This window comes from Eptatretus burgeri, chromosome 2 (genome assembly GCF_056783735.1).
Source record: "Eptatretus burgeri isolate ZD-2024b chromosome 2, Ebu_testis_v1, whole genome shotgun sequence".
In the NCBI taxonomy this organism is placed as follows: domain Eukaryota; kingdom Metazoa; phylum Chordata; class Myxini; order Myxiniformes; family Myxinidae; genus Eptatretus; species Eptatretus burgeri.
Window position 1 is genome coordinate 114,437,094 of NC_140962.1, and position 22,409 is coordinate 114,459,502.

The 22,409-nt window shown below is 36.7% G+C and overlaps 1 protein-coding gene across 4 annotated transcripts in view; it reads right to left on the reverse strand.

The window, feature by feature from the left end:
- LOC147032876 (uncharacterized) overlaps positions 1-22,409 on the reverse strand; it is a 52,633-nt gene that overhangs the window by 27,513 nt on the left and 2,711 nt on the right. The window lies entirely within an intron of this gene.

Here is a 22,409-nt window from a genome sequence, read left to right on the forward strand (position 1 = left end):
CACGCACGCACACACACACACACACACACACACACACACACACACACACACACACACACACACACACACACACACACACACACACACACACACACACACACACACACACACTGCTGGAATTATAGATAGATAATCAGGAAGATATTTGTTATTTGCTTCAGCATAGCTCTTGGAACATACTTGAGATATTCCTCCTCTTTTGGCCTTCTCTATCATTAAAAGCATATCTATATCACTGATTAATTCCAAATTTTGTTTTGTCATTTTTAACATCGAACTCCAAGCCAAGCCTGGGGCTGTGTAATAGTGAACGGGGTCTAATCCATAAGAATTTTTTATTATGACAGACTGTTCTAAAAGTTTCAAACACATCAACCAATAACAATACATCAGTTTTAAGATACAAATCATGATATTCTCCAAGATTCTTTATATTAAACTTCTCTCAAACGTTTTTAGCTTGTGTATAATCTCTATTGGAAATATGAGTTTTATTCAACTTTCCATAGAAACTTTCCCTTGAAGGAAGTTGTGTTTCTTTAAACTTCTCAAATGAATCCATATAGTCATACGGATATATTCCCTTTTGTGATGAGAGATCAATCTCTTCTTGATTTGAGAAATGCGATTTAAGATTTGGTACAGTAAGTACAGTAAGTGGTACATTTGATACTAAGTTAGATAATGAACTTGACATAAACTTGTATGTGTCAAGAAATCTGAAATGGGTTCTGGGGATGTATGAATTGTTTTTGTGAATGAGATGTATTTTTGATCTGTGTTAGGAATGGCAGAAATATCTCCAGATGTCTTTGGAAGCTCATTTATAAATAGATGTGTGTCATAGTGAGCATTGTTGTGAAGAAAGACAGGAATAAAGTTTGGAGGCTTCTAATTAAGATTACAACGGGAATGAGCTGGACCTCTATATTTACCAGTAAGATGACTGTGATCCCTGACCTTGACGTCTCCCTCAATTTTCTCCTCACAAATATGACAGATACTGTTCTTTCTAAATTCCTGTTTCTCTCCCTTTGTTCATGACATTGGTTTATAGGTTTTAACCATTATTTCTCTTTGTCTTATACAGTATTTTTCCAATCGTCTTACAAACTCCTCTGAGGCATCTCCTCTGTAAAGTTCTAACTTGTTGTATTCATCACCAACAGGTGATGATATAATAACAGATACCACAAGGAGTATGTTTTTGATATTTATTTATGTATGATTTATTTGGATTTGGAGAAACAGTATCTATCTTTTCAAGGATACTTTCAAAATCAGCACATATCACAAACAGATGTTTTACAGATTTGTTAAAATCTTTGAATGATATGTTTGAACCTGCTTTTGGTAAATTTATTATGGTTGATTTATGATTACAGCCATGTGCCACTTAACGATGGGGTTACGTTCTGAGAAATGCGTCGTAAAGCGACGTCGTCGTTGTGCGAACATCTTTTTTTTTTTTTTCGTTTTCGAACATCGTATTTACACAAAACTACACACCAATATATGGTATAGCCTAATATATGGTATAGCCTATTGCTCCTCAGATACAAACCTGTACAGCATGTTACTGTACTGAATACTGTCGGCAATTGTAACACGCATCCAAGAGAGAGTGAAGACACGTTCGTTTTTTCCTTTGTGCTGTTCATGACGGCCATCGGTGTTGTCCGCAGCAGCTTACAATCTCCTCTCGCATCGATTATAGAAAGATGAATAAATAGCGTTTGGATTTTATAAATACGTAATCATTGCATCGATGTTATAATTTATAAATGAAGAAACGAGCACCTGTCAATTGTGATATATATTTTCGGAAACAATGGAAACAGTGCGATTGTTTTAACAACATAAAAAGCTTCACCAAAAATAAATTGTGTTTTAATTTCGACTAAGAACAACGATTTATTCGCGGAATTCTTCAATTCAAAGGTAATTTACTTGCTAGAAGGCAAACGTGGAAACACTGGTTCAGTTTGAAAGTCGATTTCCTTGAATCCCGATTTAGCACGACCCTGATTTTTTCGCGATGACATTTTATGGACCTCAACGATCGCATTGTAACAGGGCCACACTGTCGTTTATTATCATTATGAAGTATTATGTACTGTATTTTTTTGTATGTGCTATTTTTTACATAATTTTGTATATACAACATAATTGTAAGTGCTATATTTATATGACTGGCAGCGCGACGTCGGCTACATCACTCGGCGATAGGAATTTTTCAGCCACATTTTTTTTTCATTTTTTTTTTTTTCAGAGCTGGCAGATCCGTCATATATGCGATCCGTCGTTGCCCGGAACGTCGTTAAGCGGCACATGACTGTATTACAATATTTCGAATGTTGATTTAATCGTTCTTTTGTGTGAAAGTTGAGACATCTCTTACAAGGATACTTTTTCATTTTCTCTTATATAGTTGTGATTTGGTTAATGTTGAGAAATTTTTGATGAAAGTATAATGTGATTTTTCGTTTTTTTTTGTATACCTTGTCGAGGCTTTTATGAGAGCTAACACACAACACACATCAAGGGGGGCATGCGACAAGAGTGGAGGGAGTGGGAAGGACAAAACAGTGGGGAACAGAGACATTAGGAGATCTGTGGAAGGGAGAGGGATGGGATGGGGAACATGGGGAATAGAAGATGGACATTACAGGGACTTTCAGGAAGGAAAGCAGGGAATTTGAAGGAGGTGGGCTTGGGTGGAGTAAAGTGGAGAAGGTCAATGTGCGTTTCATCATTTTTATAGTTGTTTGAAATTTTTAATATCTGAACTTTGTTTGTATCCGTTAATCCATATACATTAACAGATAGATTATTCATTTTCTCAAATTTAGGAATATCTCTCAATGACAATGGAAACTTTAAATCTTTAACATTTAATGTATTCTCATATTTCATATAATGTTCAACCCTTTCAGGATTCCATTGTGGAGGATGTAAGTGAGCAAGAACAGACCACAGAAAACATTTATTATCTTTGTTTTGAATATTAACAACTGCTTTCTTAAGTTTTATCTCTTTTGGTAAATCAATATAAGAAGAAGCTTGAAGAGGATCCGATATTAAGATGTGTCTATCTAAAAAGTTTAATTTTGCAATAGTAAATCCACTACCTACTAGAGTGTTATCAACATCTTGTTCATGTCTGGAGTTCATCGTAAACATCACATCTTACAAAATCTTGAAATGATGAGATAAAGTGAGGGTTTGTCCTCATATAGGGAGTAGTTTCATCATCTTGTCTTACCATATTCAATTTTACTCCCATATAAAACTTAAAAGTTTTCATTTCACTTAATGTGTTTTTAATTATAGTTTCAATACTTTGTATAACCATATCAACAGCTTCCATGATTGAAGATGGTCCAGGGTCTTGAAAACAAAACAATCTTATTTTTATATGCCCTTTAAATGCCCCATCAGTGTTTTCAATAGAGAATTTAGCTTCCCTTTCTTCATTGTTCTTGTGTTTGCGTGATTGAAGGTGTTTATAATTTTTAAAAAGAATATCATAATCACATCTATCACAATATTTCGTTTCTTGGTCAAGTGAGATATTTGTCTGAAAAGATTGAATGTGTTTGTTGGTTTGAAGGTGTTTTTTATCCCCCGCCATGTGGAGGAAGGGGGGTATTGTTGTCACCCGGGTCGTCCGTCCGTCCGGCTGGCTGGGCGTCAACATTTTTAGCTGTGAGTGCGATAACTCATAAACTGTTTGCCATATCGATTTGAAAATTGGGTCACATGTACCAGCTGAAAAGGAAGAACCCAATTGATTTTGGGCGTGGCCGGATCCAAGATGGCCGACTGGGGCGGCCATCTTGAAAAAAGTTTTTTCGCCATATCGATTTGAATTTTCGGTCACTCATGTACCACCTGAAAAGGAAGAACCCTGTTGATTTTGGGCGTGGCCGGATCCAAGATGGCCGACTGGGGCGGTCCGTCCGTCCGGCTGGCTGGGCGTCAACATTTTTGCTGTGAGTGCGATAACTCATAAACTGTTCGCCATATCGATTTGAAATTTGGGTCACAGATGTGTACCACCTGAAACGGAAGAACCATATTGATTTTGGGCGTGGCCGGATCCAAGATGGCCGACTGGGGCAGCCATCTTGAAAAAAATGTTTTTTGTAATAAATGGTAAAACGCTTATCTGATTTCAATTATTTTTCAATCTCTGATGGCATATTTATTATTATAACACATATTTTCATGATTACGAACATCACAGTACGTTGTATTCACCATATTTATATAATATAATTTTGCTTAAAATAAAATGTTCTTGATGAAAATTTCGTTTAATTTATAGGTGAATCTGTGCTTGAAACCATTTTATCCTCCAACTTTTTTCACTTAATAAATACAATGGATCAAGACACAAAAGACAAGTTTCAATCAATCTCTTCATTTGTAAAAGATACTGAGAAATATGTGAAGGATGTAAAATTGAACAAAGATAAATATAACAACTATTGGATAAAAACAATTATGGTGAATAATACGAGTTCTTGAATTTCCTTCAGTGGAAGGGCTTTTAGTATATCTGGAAAAACATCAATAAAAGTATCTCTAACAAAAGTTTCTCCTCTCCTTCTGGTAATATATTCAAAACTAGAAAAAGCAATGAAACAAGAAAAAGTATCAAAAAAGAAAAACCTTATGGATGAAGCTTTGGAAAGAAAAGATAAGACCATCTGTAATATGCAAGGAGAAATTTGTATTTTTTTCAACAACCCTAAAGATGTAAATCCTGATGAAATAAAGGATGTTAATATATCAGGTGAAATGACATTTCGTTCAATGGTAGTTGAGGATCATTTTAAAATTACCTTTAATATAAAAAATGTGGTCATTGAATCTGTTAATGAAAAAAAGTATGTAGATATAGATGGTAATGTTTTTTCTACTAATTAAATATGAGTCATAATTCAACTGAAGATTTTGAAGATTATGAGAGTGATGACAGTTATGATACTGAGAGTTTGTGTTCAAACGATAGTTATGAAAGTAGTTTTATAGATGATTGTGAAAGTACCGAAGATGAATTTTAGTTTAAGTAATGTTTTACTTAATAAATATGAATAATTTACTACATTTTGAGCCTCTTGAATTCCCTGATTCTCCATATGACAAATTTGAGAACTGTCCTGCATGTGATAGAGTGGGATTAAACACAGTCAAAACCCTATAAACAATGTATATTCTGTGATTATCTTCTAATTAATGATAATAAACAATATAAAAAGGAATATAATTCTTTTAGATTTACACCAAAAATGAATTACTTTACAAGATTGATTCTTGAAATGAATGTAAAGTATGAGGGTGATAACACACCTTTCCTTACAATGGAAGAAACTGAACGTATTAGAGAAATGTTCAAAGGATTGTTGTTATATATTATTCATGATTGTCATTTTCAGGGAAATATCAACACAAGATATTGTATAAATAAAATAATGGATTATCTTGAAATTAAACCCGAACTTAGGATAAAATATAGTTTCTAAAAAAGCCAATAATAAATTAAATAACCTGTTTTCCAAATATATAAATGAATGATTTTTTTTACCCATTTGGGAAAATAAGAAAATTTAACAGCCATAAAAATCTTCCAAATTCATTAAGGTGTCTCATAGATGGTTCAAGCGGATGTGGAAAAACCAGCTTACTTTTAAAGATGCTCCTCACTCCCAACTTTTTAGATTATGATAATTTAATAATTTTCATAAAGTCAAGTTTTCAACCTGAGTATCAACTACTCTCACAAGGTTTTAATGCTCGTCTTCAAAAAGAAGATATAATCGGTTTATTTAAACTTCAAAACAAACAAAATGATTACAACATTGAAGATATAATACAACTATTTTGTGATACACAGAGATATAAAATAAATCAAAACCGATAACTTGTATTCTTCGTGATAATACGGATGATATACCGTCTCCCCAAGATTTGGATAAATCAAAAAAGAACCTCGTTATCTTTGACGATTGTGTTAATGAGAGAAACCCAACGGTAATGGATAGCTACGTCACAAGAGGGAGACATTCTTCTTGTAATTGTATTTATCTTAGTCAATCATACTTTCAACTCCCTCGTCGTTCCATAAGAAACAATGCTAATACTTTTATTTTATTCCAGTTAAATTCAATAGATAAAACAATTTTTGGAGAGACAATTGTTCTACATTATGTCGTAAAAAAGAATTTGGGGATTATATGAAGCACATGACTGAAAAATATTAATATATTGTTGTGAAACAAGATGAGATATTAAGGGATATTTTTTTTATTTCATAAACAATTACATATATAAATGACAACTATTATTATAAATCTTGTGGGTAAGTCTGCTTCTGGGAAAAAAAAAAAACTTTCATCAATGAAGGTTCTTGAATTGTACAAATGAGAATATTTTAAATCTGGTTAAAAAACACCCCGTGATACGCATTGTTTCTACAACAACGAGAGCAATAAGACCTGGAGAAGTCGAAGGTGAAGATTATTACTATATTTCAGTAGAGGAACATATGCGATTGAGGAATGAAGCTCAAATATTTGAGGAGGTTTCCCTTGGTAAAACAAGTGAAATCCTTCAATACAGCGCGTGTGGTGAAGCAAATGAGTACACTAATGTTAAAATATGCAATTTATGCTTTTTCAGTTGAAAAACAATTAAAAGGCAAACTTAATATTTGAAATGTAAAAATCTTGTTATTATTGTGATAAGCACCTTTATATATAACAGATGGAATGATATCGTTCGATACAGCGTGGCAGGAGGCCGCAAAAGAATGATAGCATAAGAAGAACTTAGCTTTCAGTATTCGGCGATTGGCTCGAAATGCGATGGTGGGCGGAAATGATGTCTTTCGTTCGTTCGTACATGAGAGGGGTGCGTTTCTTGGTTTTTTTCCCGTCAAGCAATAAATTAAATGGTTTTCACATATACTGTATAACACATTAGTTTCCCAAATTTCCATTGAAATACTCGGGTATTTCCGTCAATTCTCGCCATTTCCGTCGAGGTTACGCACTGCCATTTACCGGACGGCCGTCAATGGCTGTCTTGAGGCACGTGGGGGAGGGGGGGGCAGGGGACACCGGAGACGTGGTAGGCACCAGGGACATTTCAAACTCGGTGCAATTGTATACAGCGCACGCGCTGTAACAAAATATTCACATTGTAAGAGCGAGTTAAAGAAACTAAAATCTGGTGGTCTTGGGATATTAGAAACTAATCCAGAAGGAATGAGACAAATTATTAAACATCTGAGTGTGGTTAAGATTTTATCATTCGGTTTTGATGTTGATGAAGAAACTCAACGCAAACGTATGAAAAGCAGAGATACAAGTATTAGTGAAGAAGAAATTACAACTTGTATTAATGTTAATAAAGAATTTGATGAAATATTTAAAGAAAAGGATTTATTTGAACACATCTACTTTAATGATGAATAAAAGGAAAACTTCTCTGTTGATCTTTACAATTCATAAAATGATATTTTCCAATAAATAAATGGATGCGAAAGAAAGAGCAAGAAGATTTAAGGAACATCAAGAGTTTGTTTCAAAAGTTGTAAAACAACAGGAAGACATAAAGAAGAAATGCAGACAGAAACTAACGGGTGAAGAAGCATATGAAAGAAAAAAATAGAAATTTTTTTAAACCACTTTTAAAAACTTCCCAAGAAAAAATTATAGCTGTTTCCACAGTTCCCACAATAGAATATACTCCGAAAAAATTTCAAATGTTGAAAGATTTCAGTCAAATGACGGAGGAAGAATTAGGGCATATAGGAGCTTTTGATGATGAAGGATTATTTCAACAACTGGAAGAGATTAATCAACCCCCTGATTATATTGTGAATGCTTTTCAAAACAATGAATATTCAGCATATTAAAAAACCAAAGCAGGACTCATTCCAACAGAACAACCAGCAATATTTCATCTTGTTCAAGAAAAGGTATTGATATTTAATGATGAATTAAGGTTCTTGAGTTCTGCTCAATCCCGTTAAATTAACCCCCAGATTAATGTTTCTTCTCACAAAAGATGGAAGACAAGGTTAAACTGTGAGGGATGAATCAAAGTATTTTGATCAACCATTGGACATGGAAAATAATGATAATGGAGTATAAATTGATCTGCTGGACTCTTAATTATAGGGTTAGTCTTTCTGGTAAACGTAGGAAGAATGAGAAGGAGAAACACATTATTCAGGCTTTAATTATCCTTGGTTTAGGTGTTAGTTTTCTTTGAAATGACCGATCACAATTAGTTAATCGACTGTTATTGTTGTTAGGTACTAAGAAGGCTGGAAATAATTGTTTTAATGAAGCATCAGCCATTTTAGACCAGTTGATGAACATGAAAATAATTAATAAATGCCAATACAAAGACATTTTATCTCGTATTAAATAAGATGAGAAGCACAATCCTTAGTTTTAATTTCACAACAAGCGACCACACATCTTCATTCCCATACACACTACAACTTGACACAACAAAAGAATATGAGGCGTCTTTGTTGTCCATGGAAACTTATAATACCTTATTTAATACAACCGAGAAAAATGACAAGTTTAGTTATAATCTGGGAAGTGGGTACAAAACAATAAAAGTTTCACCCGGAGCATATGAGATTTCTCAAGTATCTTCCGAAATTCTTCGTCTTATGAAAGAACAGGGTGATGAACCACAAAATATTGTTATAGATATTGAAAAACATACTTCAAAATCAACGATTAAACTTAAAAATAAATACAAGGTTGATTTCACAATTGATAATCCATTTAGAGAGTTATTGGGTTTCTCCTCAAAAATGATTGAAACTAATTAGACGTTTTACAGTGATAATGTCATTCAAATATCCTCAGGAATAAATTCGGTATTAATTCACTGTGATTTGATTGATGGCGCTTATAATGATGGAATAAGAACAAATACAATATTTTCATTCAGCGCATACTCAACCCCGATTGGTTCTAGATTCAATATGGAACCCAAAAATCTGGTTTATCTACCTGTCAGGAAAAACCATATACAGAGTAAATTTTAGGATAACCGACCAAGATAATCACATGATTTCTTTTAATGAAGAAATTATATCCATCGGAATTCACCTATGTGAAGTTTTCCAATAAATAAATACAATGGTTATTGTGAGGAAACACGAGTTGGGAAAATATAAAATAATTACAGGGGATGGGGTGTTTCTTTCCCCATACTACAAGGGTGAAGGTATGTATCTTGGTGGAGGATATTATAAACCTAAGAGACAAAGGGGTATCAGACATCAATTTAGAGATGGGATAATTGATACTCTAATGGGTATAGGTTCAACTATTCTGAAACGTAAAGACCTAATTGATTCAACTGCTTCTGCTGTGGGAAATGTAGCGGGTGCTATAAAGAGTATAAAAGGTGCCCAAAAGGAATCTCATAAATTACAAGCAATAAAAGAAATCAAGAAAGGCAAAACTTAGTTGTCTCCCCAAGAACGACAGAAAATAATTCAAATACTTGGATCAGGGTTTCAAAAGTTTTAACATCTTTTTTCCTAAAAAAATACAAGTATAGAAGCAATTGATAGTATCCATGATTTGGATGATACCATTGTCATCTCAAACTCCACTAAAAAAGAAGATGACTTCAAGGTAAATACAATAACTGGAACAGACTGGAATTCAAATGGAACAAAAAGTTTTGAAATAAATCATCAACAAACTTTTTTGAATCTATCCAAAAGTTTCTTGCTGTGTAAATTTACATTCACTAAGGCTGGGAATAACAAATTTGCTACACTCGTAAATGATTTCTTCTGGAAAATGTTTGATAGTATTCGTTTGTACATTGGAGCACAAGAAGTTGAAGTGGTCGATTATGTCTCTGCTGCATCTGAAATAATGAAATTTACACTATATTCATTTGGTGAGAGAATGGGAAAGGGGGCTGTCGAAGGTTTTATTCCTGATATGTCAATGGGAACAAACACAGACCCTGGATATACTCAAAGGAAAGGAATGTATAATGATGATACAAAAACTGGTAATAGTTTTACTGTGGCAGTTCCTCTTAAAGGTATATTTGGATTTTGTGATCATGATAAAGTTCTGTATGGTCATAAAGTTAGATTTCAACTGCAAAGGAATGATAATGAAAATAGATTACTTTTTGTTGTTTGTCATGCTTTTGGTGATCAGAATAAATTTGTAATTGATGAAATGAGTTGGTATATTAGTGAATATACTCCTAATCTTAAAACAGAAGAAATGTTGAATGGAAGACTTAACTCAAAGAATCCACTCAATGTATCATACCTTAAAAGAAGAGGTCAACACGTTAAACTGAACCAAACCACTTACACGTGGAATGTGGGTGTTCTGGAAGGAAAGCCACGATATCTGTGGATCATTTTTTTAAAAAACCAGATGGTGATACTGCTACTGATAAGAGTAATGCATTGAGTGATAATGCTAAGGTGAAACAACTTTGTGTTTCCTTATATGGAACATTTTGTCCACGAGAGAGATTGGAAATTAATTGGGAAAAAAATGATTATGCTGAAGCATACAAGTCTTACCAAAAGGTGTGTGAAAGCAATGGAAATAATGAACCCATTTTGGATAGGACAGCATTTACAAGTTTGTATGCAATCTATGCGTTTGACCTGAGTGCTGCAAAGGAAACTATAAAGTCTAATTGAGTGGATACTTCCCTATACATTGAAAGAGGTGAGAGTAAATAAGTTGATACATATTGTTTGCTTTTGGAAGAAACAGAATTACAGATTAATGCAGATAATGGTGTTATGATTCGTCTCACATAATTTTTTTTGTTAAATAAATGAGTGATAAAGTAACAACTGGGGTATATATTAATCAAATCAATCTTCATAAATTATCATCTTGTGTTCAAAATCAAGAGCCTTGTATGATTAACGTTAATACAATTCAGAGAAAAGGAGCAGTAAGAATCTTGAACGATACTGGCTCACTGAGAATTAAAATGTCAAAACCAATGTTGAAGAAATATTCAATAAGAGAGACTAGTGGAGGATTTCTCCCATTTCTAATTCCTTTATTTGCTGGTTTAAGTGCGGCTGGAGCATTGACGGGTGGTATTTCAGCAGCGGTGAAAGCTTCCAGAAGGCTCAAATCCGGACTCAAAAATAATTGGAAAGACATAACAAAGAGTTGGAGAAACAAATTAGTGGAAGTGGTGCAATTGTAGATTTTGCTGAAAAACTTGAAAATCTGCCTGTAAAAGTGAGATTGTTAGTTGGGGATATGCTTTCTTCGATCTCACAAGCAGGTGTAAAATTAATTAAAAGGGGTAATGAATTATTATCTTTCTAATAGATAAATAAATGAGCATTGATGAGTGGTTCAAAGCATTTGGAAAGAATACAATATCAAATTTAGAACTTGTCAAATATTGTAAGAATTTAAAAATGTATAATGTGGTTATTTGTATGAGAGATGAATTAATAAATGTGTCTAAACATACTGTTAAGGATTCAGCGACGGAGGGGTTCTCAACCCACTCCGGCCGTCTCCGGGGTTTATAACGCCAGCTGGCTCGGCACAGGACCGGGTCATGAGTCTTCAATCGCGATACCAACGTAATCCTGGACCTTACCAGTTGGGGAAATAGAACCCCGGTTCCAGACTGGTTTTGTCAGATGCCGAGCGTTTTCTGCCAGTCTGTAACCATTTTGGTTTTATATGCCAATCGAACAGATCGTTCCTCGACGCGACACACACAAATTAATCCATCGCGGCAACTTCATACGAACCAACCAGATTTATTGGGGAACATCGGGGAACACAACACAAGCAAAATATTCACGACAATGTTTTTATAAACAATCTTTAACCCGTTCTTAACTTGGGAACTACGGATTACAGGTTTAGAGGGGGGTCCCTACTGAGATATGCCTTAAACAACATGCAGACAAGACAGACAGACAGCATGCAGACAAGACAGAGTACTTGGTGATGTTTCATGGACGAGAGGAAAGTGTCAAAAGCACGAATGTCGCTCATAACAAGCTGACGTCCACGGATTCAAGCCCAAGCTCGAACACGCCGTGTGGCAAGATGGCGGCGCCGTACTCCTTCTTCTCAAGGCACCGTGTGCGCACGCCCTCCTCAGCGCGTTCTGGCCCCGCGCAATGTCGACGGCACAAGACCATTAGGTCGACGGTGGGTCTCTGCTGGTTTCCCACAAGGTCCAGCATACCAGTCCAGGCCCAGCCTGTTCACCAGACAAGGCCAAATCGAGGTGTTTGGGCTCTGGCAGGCGGATCGACAAACGTGTCGAGGACCTTCTCATGAAAGTCAATCGCCCACTCGACGTGCAGGCAGCCTCTGGTCATTTCTCCTGCCTCCTTCACGAAGCAGATCGCAAACAGACACAGCCGTCCCCTACACAGCTGATCACGACTCCCACCAGTCGTTCGAAGCCCCTGCTTATCCAGCAGATCGCGAGTCGACACTCGTCATTTCTCTGTTGCCTTCCCTGCCTTTCTTTCGGCTCGTTCCTCACGAAAAAGACACAGCTGTCCCGTGTACAGCCGATCGGCACCACCTCGGTGCTCACAGTTTTACCACATTTTCTTTTTCCTTCGCTCGTCCCTCAAAGCCGACTGCCGTTTCTCTCACGGCAGAATCACCTCCATCCTCTCAGTTTCTTACCACTTTTTTCCTTTCCTTCTCGCCTCGAAACCCGAGCACGCCTCGAAAACCGACTTCCCCCAAACTGAACCACTCCACGACGTCTTCGTTCGCTCGCTTGCGAGCCACTGGCTCCTCCCCCTTTATGAAGCCGACAACCTCCTCCCCTTAGTTTTACTTCCTCTTTTTGGCCACTCCCTCTCAGCCAACTGGGTGGGGCCTATCGTCTGGAGAGGGGAAGGAAGAAGAGGGAGCTCTCGATCCACCACCACCGCACAAACAATAACAGGCTCTTACACCTCCTGACACACATGTAACGTCCATTTTACCGAACAACCTTGCTAAACATGCAACTTAATGGGGGATCTGAGCTAATGCTATATTTAGTAGCCTACTAAGGGCCATTTCCGTAACAATACAAAAAATATTATTATGAACTTAGAAGATAATAATGGGAATGGTTCTCATTGGGTTTGTATTTTTAATAGTCAAGAGAAATATGATTTTGATAGTTTTGGTCTTCCACTACCTGTTGAAGTAATAACATTCTTACAGAATGGTGTTTATCAAACATTTCAAGTCCAAGAATTAAATTCCAAGTGTTGTGGTCAATTATATCGAAATGTGTTATTTCAACTCAACAAAAATAAAATTTTTAATGCCATTTTTAATCTAATATAAATGACTTATGTTGGTAAAGATGGTTCTTTCTTTGGTGTATCCCAAGAACTGGATATTGATTTATCAAATTATTACACAAAGGCACAGGCCGAACGACAGAAATATAGTACAACAAAAAATATTAATATGAAAAATGCTTATAAATTAATAAATTATCCAAGCCCGACTGACGCGAATGACTTGGTGAGACTAAGTGATTTATCACAATATATATCCTTAAATAAAAGGGCTGTGTATTCCAAAGATACAGAAGTGTTTATTTTATCTCCAAGTCATACAGAATTCACAGTTCCAATTCATATAAAATTTTATAAAGAAGGGCGATTCGTTTGTATGAGAATAGAACAATGGGGGCATGATATGAATGATTTAGGGTATAATTGTCATTTAAAATTGACCGAGAAGACCTGGAACAATTAAATCAGTCTCGTAAGGAAGAATATTATCCACTTGGTGCTGAGAATGAGTTTTGTGAAAGCACGATTAGTAAACAACAAATAAAAGAATTTAATAAGGGTAAATGTAATCATGGTTATGCCATAGTTTATATCATGAAAACAGAAAAAACAGGATTATCTATCAAAATTCCAACAATGTGTGTGTGTGTGTGTGTGTGTGTGTGTGTGTGTGTGTGTGTGTGTGTGTGTGTGTGTGTGTGTGTGTGTGTGTGTGTGTGTGTGTGTGTGTGTGTGTGTGTGTGTGTGTGTGTGTGTGTGTGTGTGTGTGTGTGTGTGTGTGTGTGTGTGTGTGTGTGTGTGTGTGTGACCGCTGTTTCTCGACAACCACTGGTCCGATCTAATTGAAACTTGCCAGTTCTATTGCTGGGGACCTGAGTACATGCCTTTTCAAGGTTTGATATTAATCGGACAAGTGCTTCCCAAGTTATGGCGATTTATTTCCCAACCAACAAAAATACATTTTTTAATGCCATTTTTAATCTAATATGTCTTTCAATGTCTTTCAATCCAGACAAATCTCACACTCTCACTATGTCTCTTCGAAAGGACCGTTTACAAAACCCCCCCATCCACTTTCTCAACAATCCTCTGGAAGAAGTCTTTTCTTTCAAGCTTCTAGGTCTCACTATCTGCCATGACCTTTCCTGGGAAAGTCACATTTCCAACCTCGCCTCAAAAGCCAGTCGCCGACTGGGAATCCTCCGTCGTGCTAAGTCCTTCCTCGGCCCTCTTGAGCTCCTGACCACTTACAAAGCTTTTGTCCGTAGCCTGATGGAGTACTGCTCTCCCCTCTGGGCTGGTGCTCCTGCCTCCCACCTTTCTCGGCTTCACGCTGTCGAAACCAGGGCATTTAAGATCATCGGCATCTCCCGCAATGAAGCTGAGTCTTTGGGCCTCTCACTCAATCACCGCAGGTTGGTCGGTGGTCTTTCTGTCTTCTACCGACTCCTCTCCAGCCTTGCCCCCCTGCTCTCTCTGCGATTTGTCCCCACCACATTTCCACAGGGCGCTCAAGGTCCGCCAACAACCCCCTTCTGGTAAAACTACCAAAATCACGAATCACTGCTCATCTTCAGTCTTTCATTCCTCTTTTTTCCCGCCTTTGGAATAAACTTCCTCACTCTATTCTTTCCCATTCTTCCCTCCAGGCTTTCAAAACAGCTGTTCACCACCACCTCTTATCTTCCCCCATCCAAATCCTCGATCTTTTCTACCCCCGATAATCCACCCAAGCCCACTTCCTTCATTTCTCCTGCTTTCCTTCCTGAAAGTCCCTGAAATGTCCATCTTCTCTTCGCCATGTTCCCCGTCCCATCCCCATCCCTCTCCCTTCCACAGTTCACCTAATGTGTCTGTTCCCCACTGTTTTGTCCCTTCCACTCCCGCCCCTCTTGTCTCATGCCTCCTTGCTGTGAGTTGTGTGTTAGCTCTCATACAAGCCTCGACCAAGGTATACAAAAAAAACAAACAAAAAAAAAACAATGACAGGACACGTTGCTGCGTAGGCGTGGCCGATGCGCCATTCAGTTCCCAATGACAAGACACTTTGCTGCGTAGGCGTGGCTGTTGGGGAAGAGATCCTCAGCCGCGTTCCCCATTACGGGTTACAACGTACGGACTTCCGGATAGTGATGACACTGTCTTCTAATAATTTCTCGATTTCTCATGCGCATTTATAGATAAACACAATGCCCCAATCCAGTCAACGTTTATGAGAGCGAAGGAACGGCCTGTGTGGTTGTTTGAAAGTTTTTTTTTTGGTTTGCATGTATGGCCACGCACGTACGGCCACGCGAGAGCGAAGGAACGGCCTGTGTGGTTGTTGTTTCTGGCTCGCCGTTTGAAAGTTTTTTTTTTTTTGCACGTATGGCCACGCACGTACGGGCACGTACTAATATATAATAAGTAAGGAAATACAAAATGATTTGACAATGGGAATATGGGGAGGCATTTCCTGTCATTATATTAATCTGTCATATATTTCTAATACATAAATGACAGCAAGAAGGCTTCAAGAAAATTATCATTTCTGTGTCCAAGCATACCTTCAAGAAAAGGGTATTCGGTATTTTAATAAATATGTTCTACAACATAAGAATGAGGTATTTTCAATAAAAGATTGGCTTTCTACTGATGTAAATAAACCAACAACTTTGGATTTAATTAAAATGTTAAATAATGAAAAACTTATAAAGTCAAGAAAACGCAAGCTCTTTTAGAAATTCAGAAGAAATTTTATTGCTTTCCTGTTGTAAAAAATTTTTTTATTTTGGATACAGGAATAACAAGAAATCCTGATGAATATTTGTATGATATTCTATGGGGTGTAAGTGATTCAAGGATAGTAAGGGATGAGGAAGGAGTTGAAGAAACTGAGACAAAGGAGGAAAAGGAGAAGAGAGAGAAGGAGAGAGAGAAGAGAGAGGAGGAGGAGAAGAGAGAAGGAGGAGAGGGAGAGGGAGGAGGAGAGGGAGGTGGAGAGGGAGGAAAGAGAGAGAGAATAAATAAATATAAAAATATAGAAACCAGTGAGATTAGAAAAAGATTGGGGGTATTACAGAAAATAAATAAATCTCAACGCACCGAGGAGAAAAACAAAGAATTGACAAGTCTATTAGAAATATTTTCGTCAAGACTATTAACATCGGTTTCAGGGAGAAGATATAAACGAGAAAGTGGAGATAAAGATTATATTATTGATGATGTTGGTGTGATTGAATTTAATTAAAGTTTTTCATTTTTTTTCTTAAATAAATGGAGGAGAGAGAGAGTGAACACATTTCTGAGGATTCTTTATGTTTTAAAAATTAAGATTCAAATGTGCATGTTGGAAACTAAAAAGGTTTTCGCACTCTTTCGGAATTTTTATCATAAATAAATGAGTTATTGTCTCAAATGTAAAAAGAAAACTAATACTAAAAATATCTCATATTTTTAAAGTAAAAATAATGGGGTTATACAAAAAGGTATATGTTTGGTGTAGCTCTAAAAACACTAAATTTATCTCCAAACACAAACATGGAGGAGATATACAAAAGTTTTTATCAGGAAGTAAATTTACAGCTACTGGAATACCAGGGGAATTACATCTACCAAGGTATTCTTTCTGTGGTCCAGGCACAAACTTGGATAAAAGATTAGATGAGGCAGACAATCCTAAACCATGGAGTCAACCCATCAATAGGGTTGATGAAGTGTGCATGAGGCATGATATTGATTATGGGAATACTACAACTTTGGAAGAAAAACATAACGCCGATAGAGAAATGTTGTATAATTTGTCTCTGGTTCAAAATCCAACCTTGAGAGAAAAAGTTGATAGGGTCATGGTGAAGAAGATGATCAGTACTAAATTGAAACTTGGGCTTGGAAATTCAAAAAAACATAGGCTCTATTGATGTCATTAGAACAATTAGCTGATGAATTACATAAACCTATATTCACAAAGTTTCATAGAAGGAAGGTTTATTCCAAGGAAGTTGATTATATCTGGTCTGCTGATTTGATTGAACTCAATAATGATAAGGGGTACAAGTATGCTTTAACCGTTATTGATTTGAGGAGTAGATATGCGTGGGTTGTCCCTTTAAAAAACAAAACAGGTAATACTCTTATGTTAGCCTTTCAACAGATATTTAATAAAAGTGAGAGAAAACCTAAAAAATTGTGGACTGATGAGGGTAAAGAGTTCTATAACAAGACATTTATGAATTTTCTTAAAAATAACAACATTACATAATACAGTACCTTTAATGAAGGAAAAGCAGTTGTTATTGAGTACCTCAATCGCACTTTAAAAGAGAGACTATACAAAAAATTCACTTAACTCGGTTCTCAGCAATGGTCATCTTAAATTCAGGATATTGTGGATAAGTATAATGATACAATTCACACCTCAACGAATACCAAACCATTAGAAACATTTACAAAATTAGAATATGAAAAAACAGATTAATGTCAGAAAGCCTAAGTTCAAAGTTGGTGATATAGTAAGAATAAATAGGTGGAAATCTCATTTTGAAAAAGGTTATACAAAGCGGTGGACAAATGAGCTTTTTAAGATTGTTGATATGATAGACACAGTTCCTTAGACTTATAAGGTATATGATTTAAAGGGGGAAGAGATTTTAGGTTCATTTTATTCACAGAAATTACAAAAGACAAAGCTAAATTGAATTTTTTTTTTTAACTCTGCCCCTTTTTGACTCTGCCCACACAAACCCCACCCACACAAGCTCCACCCACAAAATCTCCATCCACACAAACCCCACCCCACACAAGCTCCACCCACAAAAACCACATTCATCATATTCACATAATTAGTGATGAATTAATTAGTTCCCCACACACAACACGTTTATTTAATTTAAAAAAATTGCTCCACCCATCCACACAAGCTCCACCCACACAAGCTCCACACACACAAACCCCACCCACAGAAGCCCTGTCCACACAAGCTCCACCCACACAAGCCCCGCCCACACAAGCTCCACGCACACAAACCCCACCCACCCCCTCATCCCCCCTGTGTGACCCCCACCCTTCCCCACACACACATGGGGAGGGGGTGGGATGAGGGGGGGTGGTGGGTCATTGGGGGAGCACATCTACCCCACCACTAGTGGAGCAGCAGGGGCCACCAAAAGAGGGAGATACCCACACCAGCAGTACCACATTTTCTAATGTGGTTATTATTGACCACCTACTATCCCTTTACATGAAAACCAATGATGCCAGTCTGGGAAATGGTGGCATTCTGAGAAATAGGTCAATTAAGGTCGTTGACCCCTGAATTTGGCAATATTTACTAAAACGGCTATAGTTTTTTATAATTTTCATGTTACAATACCTTGATATACATCAAACTGATCCTAAGACAATAGGCTATAACATGCAATAACAAAAAAGAACATGTGGCTGAAAATAGTAAGTACAGAACCAATTTTATTACAAATTTTGCCCCAAAAATCCAAATTTTCATGTACTTTTAGCATCACTCATCACATGCATAATATAAAAGTATTCAATATTAAGTATTAAAAAGTTTCTCTCGAGTCTGCTGCAATTATATATGTGTATATATATATATATATATATATATATATATATATATATATATATATATATATATATATATATATATATATATATATATATATATATATATATATATATATATATATATAGTTGAAAGTGTGTCTGTCTGTGTGTGTGTTTCTCTGTGACCTATGCACGCGAAAAGTACTGGACTGATCCTCACCAAACTTCACATGCTGACAGAACATGTACCCGGGAGTGTCCCGATGTAAAAGAATTGTACTTCCGACTTCCGGTTTCCGAATTATGACGTCATAACCTGATTTTGTAACGTTAATTTTTCAAGTTCAGCCGATTGACATGGGGCCAATGCCATTTGCAATAGAATGAAAAAATAATGCTACAGTCAATTGAAGACAATGACTTCCGACTTCCCGGTTTCCGAATTATGACATCATCACCTGATTGCGTAACGTTAATTTTTCAAGTTCAGCCGATTGACATGGGACCAACGGAATTTGCTAGAGAATGAGAATTAATTAAATCGCAAATGATGACATGAAACCAGCCTCACATTGTTGAGGCATTATGGTTTTTTATCTGATGCGGCAATAAATCTTAACATTTTTGAACTCGAGTCTTCTGTATATAAAACATGGCGGGGAAAATATAATATTATAGTGGTGATGAAAAAAAAAATAATGGTGGCAGCCTCTACAATTTTACAATTAACTGTGACATATACTCCTTCAGACCCGCCGTCATCCACGGGATTCCTGTGCAGAGCACGGGTATCCCTGCTAGTTCATATATAATACATTGTATTATCTTAAGTGTAAATCACATTTTCATTACATTTTGTCCAAGATGCCTGAAAATGGTATTATTTAGTACTCATGGCATATGACCATTAACTTGATTAATTTCATATTTATTAAGAGAAAAATTTGTTTCAAATATTGTCACAAGGAATTATATTTGTTGATGAGTATATGAACAACACACAAGGATGGATCCAGGATGTGCAAATGGCGGGGGGGGGGGGGGGAGGGGGTACAAATTCTTATAAACTATAAATATTTTTTACATGGTAATTTTTCAATGTATTTTGTTGAAAATAAATTTCAAAGAAATATTGAGGACTATAATGGCTGTTTGTACAAACTCTCCACTTTTGGCATCAAATGCAATCTTTCTAACAAAATTATCAGTTACTCAGATAAATGCCAGGAAACTGTCAACATTATTGTTACATATTATGTTGATATCTAGTCTGCATCCGAGTCTGAATTATCACTGTAAAATGCAGAGAGAGTAAAGGGATTTGAACATGATTTGTCCCTCCATCCACCAAGGCTTCACAGGTGCATGCTGCTGTGCATGGTTGGCCACTCTCCAAGCAAGAACACTCCACTGCACAGGTATTGGGTTGACAGTCACACACAAGGTCATTTAACAACTCTGAAGCAGCTGGCGATTGACTCATCATTTGAGGCTGGAGACCAGTGCAGAAGAGTAATATTCATCATCCAACTTGTGAATCTGGTAGAATCCTCTTCTCAGGATCCCCATAGCCTGGTGAACAATGCTTTCATCGACCATTGATTATGTCAAATCTGTCTTCAAACTTGTCTTTTCATCCTCAGCTACTTCCCTCAAAACTTTTGGCATCTCATATGCCTTTTGCAAAGCATCTCCTACTGTTGTCTTTGAAGAACAAACAAGATCTGACTTGCCTGGTTGTGGCATGAATGCAACATCTGGCCACTCTTTTATAAGTTGTCTTTTGAGATTATAGGATGTGTATGAACCTGGATGGTCCACTCTCTCTTCAGCAAGCATCTCCAAGAACCGCTTTCTCAAGGTGCTCAGGAAAAATATTTGTCTGTGTTCAATGATGGGTGATGTAAACTCACTGATCAGTCTCCTCACTGATGTACTGTATGCAGCAAATTGTTGCTTTCTGTTCTGACTTGCAGTGATAGAGCGACCACTGACATAGTTGATGTAGCATGACTTTTGTCTGTGGTAACGAGCATCAATGGCAACCAGATCACCATTGGGTACACCCTGAAGTCTGGTTATCATGTCATCATCTTGCTTAGCCTTTGCAGCTTGAAGAACTCGGGTGTACATGTTGGGATGCTCAGGGTCATCTTTCACAGATGACTCTTCCATGGACCAAGATAATCGGTGCTTTGAGCTGCAAGGATCACTACAGATGAAACAGCGAGATTTCCAGTCAAACTTCACAACTGATGCCTTGGATCTTGTAAAGCGGTTGGCACACCCACCACTTGCACCATCACCATTACCTCTACTAGAATTACCACCATCATCCAAAACTACATCAGAGTTATCAACTGTTTTAATAGCTCTTCTGATGTGATGTTGGCAAATGATGTGGTCTCTTCTGATGGATCAACATATGTTGATCTGCATTGTCTGTGATACCTGAACACCACTGTTCCAGAAATTATATCAGATTCATGGGCCAAAAGTTTCTGACTAACTGAGTCATTCCGTTGTCTGCATGCTGAGAATGAGGACGGTAGTTTGTTAAGAACTGGAGTGACTGGCTGTTCCTTTGATGAAAAGGATTTTGTGCAGAAAAGACACTTATCAACGTCAATGGTATCTTCTCCCTTAGCTTTCTTGGCAATGGGAGCAGTGTCAAATTCTGCATCCATATTGTAATAATAGACTGTTCAGTGCTGTTGAAGTAATCTTGAGTACACCAAGACAAAATGTGGATCTGCCTGCAAGCGTAAAAAATATTGCTCACCAATAGTTTGGCAGAATAAGTCTTTAATCCACTAAATTGAAAATAATTCAATGTATATTAATAAGTATTTTAGACCGAGGGATAAACCCTATTCGTAGGACTTTATTCTTTTTTGGGGGGGGGGGGTTATTTTTCACAACACCATGTACCTTACATAAAATTTATGCAGTAACGACTTCCATTTTAGACACATTCTCATGACAATACTATTTTATCCCAGCTCAACAGCCTGTAGGCAAAACATTCAGTATACCACATGTTTTTCCATCAGAAAATTTGCTACATGGTAATATATCTTCATCACAAAACTATTCATATTTAAAAAAAAAATGGAAACAAATATTTTCATACTTACATTTTAACAGAGAAGAGGGTGTCACATAAAACATGCTGCAGTATGTGTAGTCTAACCCATTTGTTCAAGTGTGACTGACCTAATTTCATATACATTGTAAACCCATGGCTGATGAGAGTGCTATTTATAGCAGTGCCACATGTGGGGACCATCTCAGGAATGTGGGGGTTATCTCAGAATTATTGTGGCATATGAGATCATCTTATATAATCCAATATTCTTTGTCAGGGACATTATTTTAGGGTTGGTTCAGGGTTTAGGGGTGGCACTTTTTTTTAGTGCATATGTATTTAGTGATATTGAGGAAGGGGAAGGGGTGTTAGTACATAGGTATTTGTAACCCCCTCCCCTACCCCTTCCAAAAATTCTGGATCTATCCCTGTGTTATT